The sequence below is a fragment of the Neophocaena asiaeorientalis genome, unplaced genomic scaffold, assembly GCF_003031525.2.
Source record: "Neophocaena asiaeorientalis asiaeorientalis breed wild unplaced genomic scaffold, Neophocaena_asiaeorientalis_V1.1 scaffold15, whole genome shotgun sequence".
Taxonomy (NCBI): domain Eukaryota; kingdom Metazoa; phylum Chordata; class Mammalia; order Artiodactyla; family Phocoenidae; genus Neophocaena; species Neophocaena asiaeorientalis.
In genome coordinates this window covers 2,176,253-2,184,388 of record NW_020185328.1, presented here as the reverse complement: position 1 = coordinate 2,184,388, position 8,136 = coordinate 2,176,253, and the positions used below count along the sequence as shown (strand labels likewise).

Genomic DNA, 8,136 nt, shown 5'->3' with positions numbered 1-8,136 from the left:
ACTATTAAGAAAATGGTAATAGGAACATACATATAGATAATTACCTTAAATGTAGATGGATTAAATGCTCCAAGCAAAAGACAGACTGGCTGAATGGATACAGAAACAAGACCTGTATATATGCTGTACACAAGAGACCCACTTCAGACCTAAGGACACATACAGACTGCAAGTGAGGGGATGGAAAAAGATATTCCAAGCAAATGGAAATCAAAAGAAAGCTGGAGTAGCAATACTCATCACAGACAAAATAGATGTGAAAATAAAGACTGTTACAAGAGACAAAGAAGGACACTACATAATGATCAAGGGATCAATCCAAGAAGAAGATATAACAATTGTAAACATTTATGCACACAACGTAGGAACACCTCAATATATAAGGCAAATGCTAACAGCCATAAAAAGGGAAATTGAATGTAACACAATATAGTGGGGGACTGTAACACTCCACTTACACCACTGGACAGAAGATCCAGACAAAAAAATTAATAAGAAAACACAAGCTTTAAATGACACACTAGACCAGATAGACTTAATTGATATTTATAGGAATTCCATCTGAAAGCAGAAGAATACACTTTCTTCTCAGATGCACGTGGAACATTCTCCAGGATAGATCAGATCTTGGGTCACAAATCAAGCCTCGGTAAATTTAAGAAAATTGAAATTGTATCAGGCATCTTTTCCGACCACAACACTATGAGATTAGAAACCAATTAAGAAAAAAAAAACTGTAAAAAATACAAACACATGGAGGCTAAACAATATGCTACTAAATAACCAAGATATCACTGAAGAAATCAAAGAGGAAATTTAAAAAATACCTAGAAACAAATGACAATGAAAACACAACAACCCAAAACCTATGGGCTGCAGTAAAAGCAGCTCTAAGAAGGATGTTTATAGCAATACAATCCTACCTCAAGAAACAAGAGAAACCTCAAATAAACAACTTAATTTTACACCTAAAGCAACTAAAGAAAGAAGAACAAATAAAACCCAAAGCTAGTTGAAGGAAAGAAATCATAAAAATCAGAGCAGAAATAAATGAAGTAGAAATAAAAAAAAATAGCAAAGATCAACGAAACTAAAAGCTGGTTCTTTGAGAAGATAAACCAAATTGATAAATGTTTAGCCAGACTAATCAAGAAAAAAAGGCAGAGGACTCAAATCAGTAAAATTAGAAATGAAAAACAAGAAATCACAACTGACACTGCAGAAATACAAAGGATCATAAGAGACTACTACAAGCAACTATGTGCCAATAAAATGGAAAACCTGGAAGAAATGGACAAACTCTTAGAAAGATACAAACTTCCAAGACTGAACCAGGAAGAAATAGAAAATATGAAGAGACCAATCACATGCAATGAAATAGAAACTGATTAAAGATCTTCCAACAAACAAAAGTCCAGGACCAGATGGATTCACAGGAAAATTCTATCAAACATTTAGAGAACAGCTAACACCCATCCTTCTCAAAATCTTCAAAAAAATTGCAGAGGAAGGAACCCTCTCAAACTCATTCTACGAGGCCACCATCGCCGTGATACCAAAAACAGACAAAGATATCTCAAAAAAAGACAATTACAGACTAATATCACTGATGAACATAGGTGTAAAAATCCTCAACGAAATACTAGCAATCTGAATCCAACAACACATTAAAAGGATCATGCAAGTGGGATTTATCCCAGGGCTGCAAGAATTCTTCAATATATGCAAATCAATCAATATGATACACCATAATAACAAATTAAAGAATAAAAACCATATGATCATCTCAATAGATGCAGAAAAAGCTTTTGACAAAATTCAACACCTATTTATGATAAAAACTCTCCAGAATGTGGACATAGAGGGAACCTATCTCAACATAATAAAGGCCATATATGACAAACCCACAGCAAACATCATTCTCAATGGTGAAAAACTGAAAACATTTCCTCTAAGATCAGGAACAAGACAAGGATGTCCACTCTCAACACTATTATTCAACATAGTTTTGGAAGTTCTAGCCATGGGAATCAGAGAAGAAAAAGAAATAAAAGGAATTCAAACTGGAAAAGAAGAAGTAAAATTGTCACTGTTTGCAGATGACATGGTACTATACATAGAAAATCCTAAAGATGCCACCAGAAAACTACTAGAGCTAATCAATGAAATTGGTAGAGTAGCAGGATACAAAATTAATACATAGAAATCTCTTTTATTCCTATACACTAACAATGAAAAATCAGAAAGAGAAATTAAGGAAACACTCCCATTTACCAATGCAACAGAAAGAATAAAATACCTAGGAGTAAACCTACCTAAGGAGGCAAAAGACCTGTACTCAGAAAACTATAAGATACTGATGAAAAAATCAGAAGATGACACAAACTGAGAGAGAGATATACCATGTTCTTGGATTAGAAGACTCAATATTGTGAAAATGACTGTATTGCCCAAAACAATCTACAGATTCAATGCAATCCCTATCAAATTACCAATGGCATTTTTCACAGAATTAGAACAAACAATTTTATAATTTGTATGGAAACACAAAAGACCCCGAATAGCCAAAGCAATCTTGAGAAAGAAAAATGGAGCTGGAGGAATCAGGCTCCCTGACTTCAGACTACACTACAAAGCTACAGTCATGAGGACAGTATGCTGCTGGCACAAAAACAGAAAGATAGATCAATGGAACAGGATAGAAAGCCCAGAGACGAACCCATGCACCTATGGTCACCTAATCTATGACAAAGGAGGCGAGAATATAAAATAGAGAAAAGACAGTCTCTTCAATAAGCTGGGAAAACTGGACAGCTACGTGTGAAAGAATGAAATTAGAATACTCCCTAACACCATACACAAAAATAAACTCAAAATGGATTAAAGACCTAAATGTAACTCCAGACTTGATAAAACTCTTAGAGGAAAACATAGGCAGTACACTCTATGACATAAATCACAGCAAGATCTTTTTTGACCCACCTCCTAGAGAATGAAAATAAAAGCAAAAATAAACAAAAGGAACCCAATTAAACTTAAAATATTCTGCACAGCAAAGGAAACCATACACAAGACAAAAAGACACCCTCAGAATGGGAGAAAATATTTGCAGACAAAGCAACTGACAAAGGATTAATCTCCAAAATATACAAGCAGCTCATGCAGCTCAATATCAAAAAAACAAACAACCCAATCCAAAAATGGGCAGAAGACCTAATAGACATTTCTCCAAAGAAGACATACAGATGGCCAAGAAGCACATGAAAAGCTGCTCAACATTACTAATTACTAGAGAAATGCAAATTAAAACTACAATGAGGTATCACCTCACACCAGTTAGAATGGGCATCATCAGAAAATCTACAAACAACAAATGCTGTAGAGGGTGTGGAGAAAAGGGAACCCTCTTGCACTGTTGGTGGGAATGTAAATTGATACAGCCACTATGGAGAACAGTATGGAGGTCCCTTAAGAAACTAAAAATAGAACAATCATATGACCCAGCAATCCCACTCCTGGGCATATGTCTGGAGAAAACCATAATTCCAAAAGATACATGCACCCCAGTGTTCATTGCAGCACCATTTACAATAGCCAGGACATGGAAGCAACCTAAGTGTCCACTGACAGATGAATGGATAAAAAAGATGTGGCACATATATACAATGGAATATTACGCAGCCATAAAAAGAAACAAAATTGAGTTATTTGTAGTGAGGTAGATGGACCTAGAGACTGTCATACAGAGTGAAGTAAGTCAAAAAGAGAAAAACAAATATTGTATATTAATGCATATATGTGGAATCCATTAATAGAAAAATGGTACAGATAAACCTATTTGCAAAGGAAAAACAGAGACACAGACATAGAGAACAAACATATGAACACCAAGTGGGGGGAAGTGGGTGTGGGATGAATTGGGAGATTGGGACTGATATACATACGCTACTATGTATAAAATAGATCAGTGGTCCCCTAGCTCCAGGCCACAGACCAGTAGTGGTCTGCGGCCTGTTACCAACCAGGAGGCACAGCAGAGGGTAAGCAGTGGGTGAGCAAGCGAAGCTTCATCTGCCACTCCCCATCGCTCACATTACCACCTGGACCAGCCCCACTCCCCTGTCTGTGAAAAAACTGTCTTCCGCAAAGAAGACCAGTGTCTTCCACTGGTCCCTGATGCCAAAAAGGTTGGGGGGCACTGAAATAGATAACTAATGAGAACCTACTATGTAGCACAGGGAACTCTACTCAATGCTCTGTGGTGACCTAAATGGGAAGGAAATCCAAAAAGGAGGGGATATATGTATATGTATAGCTGCTTCATTTTGCTGTACAGCAGAAATTAACACAACATTGTAAAGCAACTATACTCCAATTAAAAAAACAAAACAAAACAAAAGCAAGTATTCAGTAGTGCCTCCTCTATATCAGATACTGTTTTAGGTCCAGAGAATACAGCAATGAACAAAGCACGTCTCCATTTTCATAAAGCTCACATTCTAGTGGGTAAGGGAGGAAACTCATAATACACATAAAGCACCTAGCATAGTATCTGGCATACTTAATATAATACTATTTATTACACATATATTCGGTGTACATTAGTTAGGTACCAGGCTGTTCCACATGTTGAAAATGCGGAGAACAAGAAAGGGTATCTGCTGTCAGAGCAGAAAACTAACAAGGAAATAGTTGTACAGGGCAATTTCCAATATTTGTACAGGACATTTTCATAGAAAATGGGAAGCTAAAATACAATAATGGGATAGTAATTGCATCTGTCAGTATGCTTTCCATTGCAAGGAACAGGAAACCCAAATAAAGCTGGCTTAAATAGTAAAAGGGTTTTATTGGTAGCAAGGTCTGATGATAGAGTAGGATTCAAGCATGGTTATTCAAGACCTGGCTTTGTATGTATGTCTCTCTCTGCCTGTTAACTTTTGTATGTCTGTGTCATCTTCAGGTGGTACTTATGGTCACAAAAAGGCTACCAGGAGTACCAAGGCAGGCTTCCCTGGTGGTCACATCCCATAATTATGACAAAAGTCCCATGCTGTGACTGATTGGATTGCCAGTGAACAAATTCCTGTGGCTACAACAGTGGCATGGGTTAATTGACTTAGGACTGGATTATTTGAACTAAACAGTGTTGCAAGGGATCACATTGTCCTGATTGACAGTTTAGCTCCATTCTCCTCTCCAGTTTCCACTTCAGTAAATGACTGGGGAAAGGGCAAAATTTAGGATAATCATGGTATTTCTGAGGAGATGACCATCTGAGATGAGACTTGAATGTCAAAGAAACGTCTAGCCCTTTGAAACTCTGGGGTCAGAACATTTCATGCACAAAAAGAAATAAGTACAAACACTCATGTATTAGCTGACTAGGGCTGACATAACAAAGTACCAGAGACTGGGTGGCTTAAACAACCACAATGTGTTTTCTCACTATTCTGGAGGCCAAAAGTCCAAGATCAAGGTATTGTCAGGGTTGTCTTCTTACACCTCTCTCCTTGGCTTGTGCATAGCATGTATCTTCACATGATCTTCCCTTTTTGTGTCTGTGTTCTGTGTCTTAATCTCCTTCTTTTATAGAGACATGAATCATATTGTATAAGGGCCCACACTAATGACCTCATTTTAACTTAATTAGCTCTTTAAAGACCCTATCTCCAAATACAGTCACATTCTTAGGCACAGGGGATTAGCACTTCAACACATGAATTTGCAGGGTAGTACGATTCAGCGTGGAACACCCCCCTATATGGAGAAATTGACTTGCCATATTTGACGAACAGATGGGCCAGTGTGCCTAGAACAAGGTAAACAGGGAAGTGTTGGTACAAAATGACATCAGAGAGTTAGGCAGGGCTCCATCCATCTAGGGCCTTGCAGGATATGGAATGTATTTAGAGGTTACATTTTTTAACAAAATTTTATTTATTTATTTATTTTTATTTTTGGCTGCCTTGGGTCTTTGTTGCTGTGCACAGGCTATTCTTCGTTGCGGTTCCCCGGCTTCTCATTGCGGTGGCTTCTCTTGTTGCAGAGCACGGGCGCTAGGCACACGGGCTTCAGTAGTTGTGGCACTCGGGCTCCGTACTTGTGGCTCGCAGGCTGTAGAGCACAGGCTCAGTAGTTGTGGCGCATGGGCTTAGTTGCTCCGCAGCATGTGGGATCTTCCCGGACCAGGGCTCGAACCTGTGTCCCCTGCACTGGCAGGCGGATTCTTAACCACTGCGCCACCAGCAAAGTCCCAGATTTTATATTTTTGATGGTTGTCAGTATTAGTATTAATATTATTACATTCAGAAAACTATGTATGAAAAATCAATGATTCTAGCTGAAAGGAGAAATAACCATGTTTCCACCAAAGGAGTAAACAGGTAGAGAGAGAGGAGGTCTTACTTTTAAAAGCTCAGCTGCATCTCTTTAAATTGGTTGAGAGTTTGAATAATTTAAATACAAAAATGGGGCATAGCAGTTCTCAAGTAACCTACAATACATTCCTCCCTCCAATACCCCCTACACACACTGCCAACCCACCTGTGTTTGGCACATTTCCATGGTAACTGTCATGCTATTTAACTGCTGGATTGTGCTGTTAATATGGTGATTTAACATTTTCCATGTGGGTTAAACTGGATACAAAAAGCTGCAACATCTTAGTCATGTAAGATAAATTTATGGAATTTTCAATAGCTTCATTAAGCCATGTTTCTTCATAATTTTAGAAGAGATTTATTGCTAAAATCAAGAGTTTAGCTCAGAATGGTACTTGAAATGTGCTTGTCTCCTAGGGGAGACTTTTTTCAAAATGGCAGTCTTGCTTTAGGCATTTTCTTACCAGAGAGAAGAGTGATGGAATATAGCCTGAGGCCTGGCAGAAGGTGTGGAGATTGCGGATGTAGAACCAAGAGTCTGATGCTAATGAAACTGGATGGGAGAGTAGTTAAAAGAACTTCCCAAATAGTGGTAATAGGACTGGATATTCAGAGTGCACCCAGGGGTCCTGCGGATCTGCCTCTTGCTTCAGTGGGGTTTGGTGTTTGGAAGGAACATACTGGGGGACACCACTTCTTCTGGTCTCTGAGTACCCTCCAACCTCCGGAGCCAGCCAACACCATTTTTTGTGGTTAGTTCCTTATTATAGACCAACCATGAGCTCCCAGATTCATCAGAATTATTCCACCAAGGTAGAGGCTGCCATCAACCACTTGGCCCACCTGCATCTGCAGGCCTCCTGCACCTACCTCTCTCAGGGCTTCTACTTTGACCACAAGCATGTGGCTCTGAAGGGAATTGAGCATCTCTTGAAGATGTGCCCTCTTCCAGGAAGTGTCCCAAGATGATTGGGATAAAACCCTAGATGCTATAGAAATGACCATAGTCCTGGAGGAGAACCTCAACCAGGCTGTTCTGGATCTGCATGCCCTGGGTTCTGCCTGCACAGACCCCCATCTCTGTGACTTCCTGGAGATCTGCTTCCTAGATGAGTGGGTGAAACTCGTCCAGAAGATGAACAGTCACCTGACTAACCCCCACAGGCTAGCCAGACCCCAGTCTGGGTTTGTGAGTATCTCTTAGAAAGACTCAACCCCAAGCACAGCTAGGAGCCCCCAGAGCCCAGCGGCCTTTGAGGAGCCCCTCTGCATCCCCCTGGTGTCAGGGCTTCTCCCTGAGCCTCTTCCAGCTGCCACTAAGCAACTTTTTAACCAGCTCTATCCCAAACCATGGACCGAATGGAAACAGTAAAGCTTTTTGCAGCAGGAAAAAAAAAAAAATAGGAAGACTGGTCATTTCAAAATCACCTGCAGAAATTTCAAAAAATACAGATTCTTAGGTCCCTTCCCCTGCCCATTCCAAAAACTTCTGATTCCATTGGTTTGGGTTGAGAGTTGCAAATTTATATTATTTTCATGCATCCCAGGTTATTCCAGTCTTGTCCACTTTGGTAACCACTGCCTTCCAGCAATGAATACTGAAGTATGATCCCCAAACAATTTGCATAGGATCATTCAGGGAAAATGCTTAAACTTCAGATTCCTGGGCTCCCTTTCTACCTTAGTAAGTTACAAAGAAGGGTCACAGCAACAAGAATGTGAATTTTTGCCAATGTCCAGTCCTTCTTGGTTA

General features: G+C 39.4%; 1 pseudogene; it reads left to right on the top strand.

Moving 5' to 3' along the window:
• Window positions 1–7,160: 7,160 nt before the first annotated feature.
• Window positions 7,161–7,613, top strand: LOC112392742 (ferritin light chain pseudogene; annotated as a pseudogene).
• Window positions 7,614–8,136: the final 523 nt, after the last annotated feature.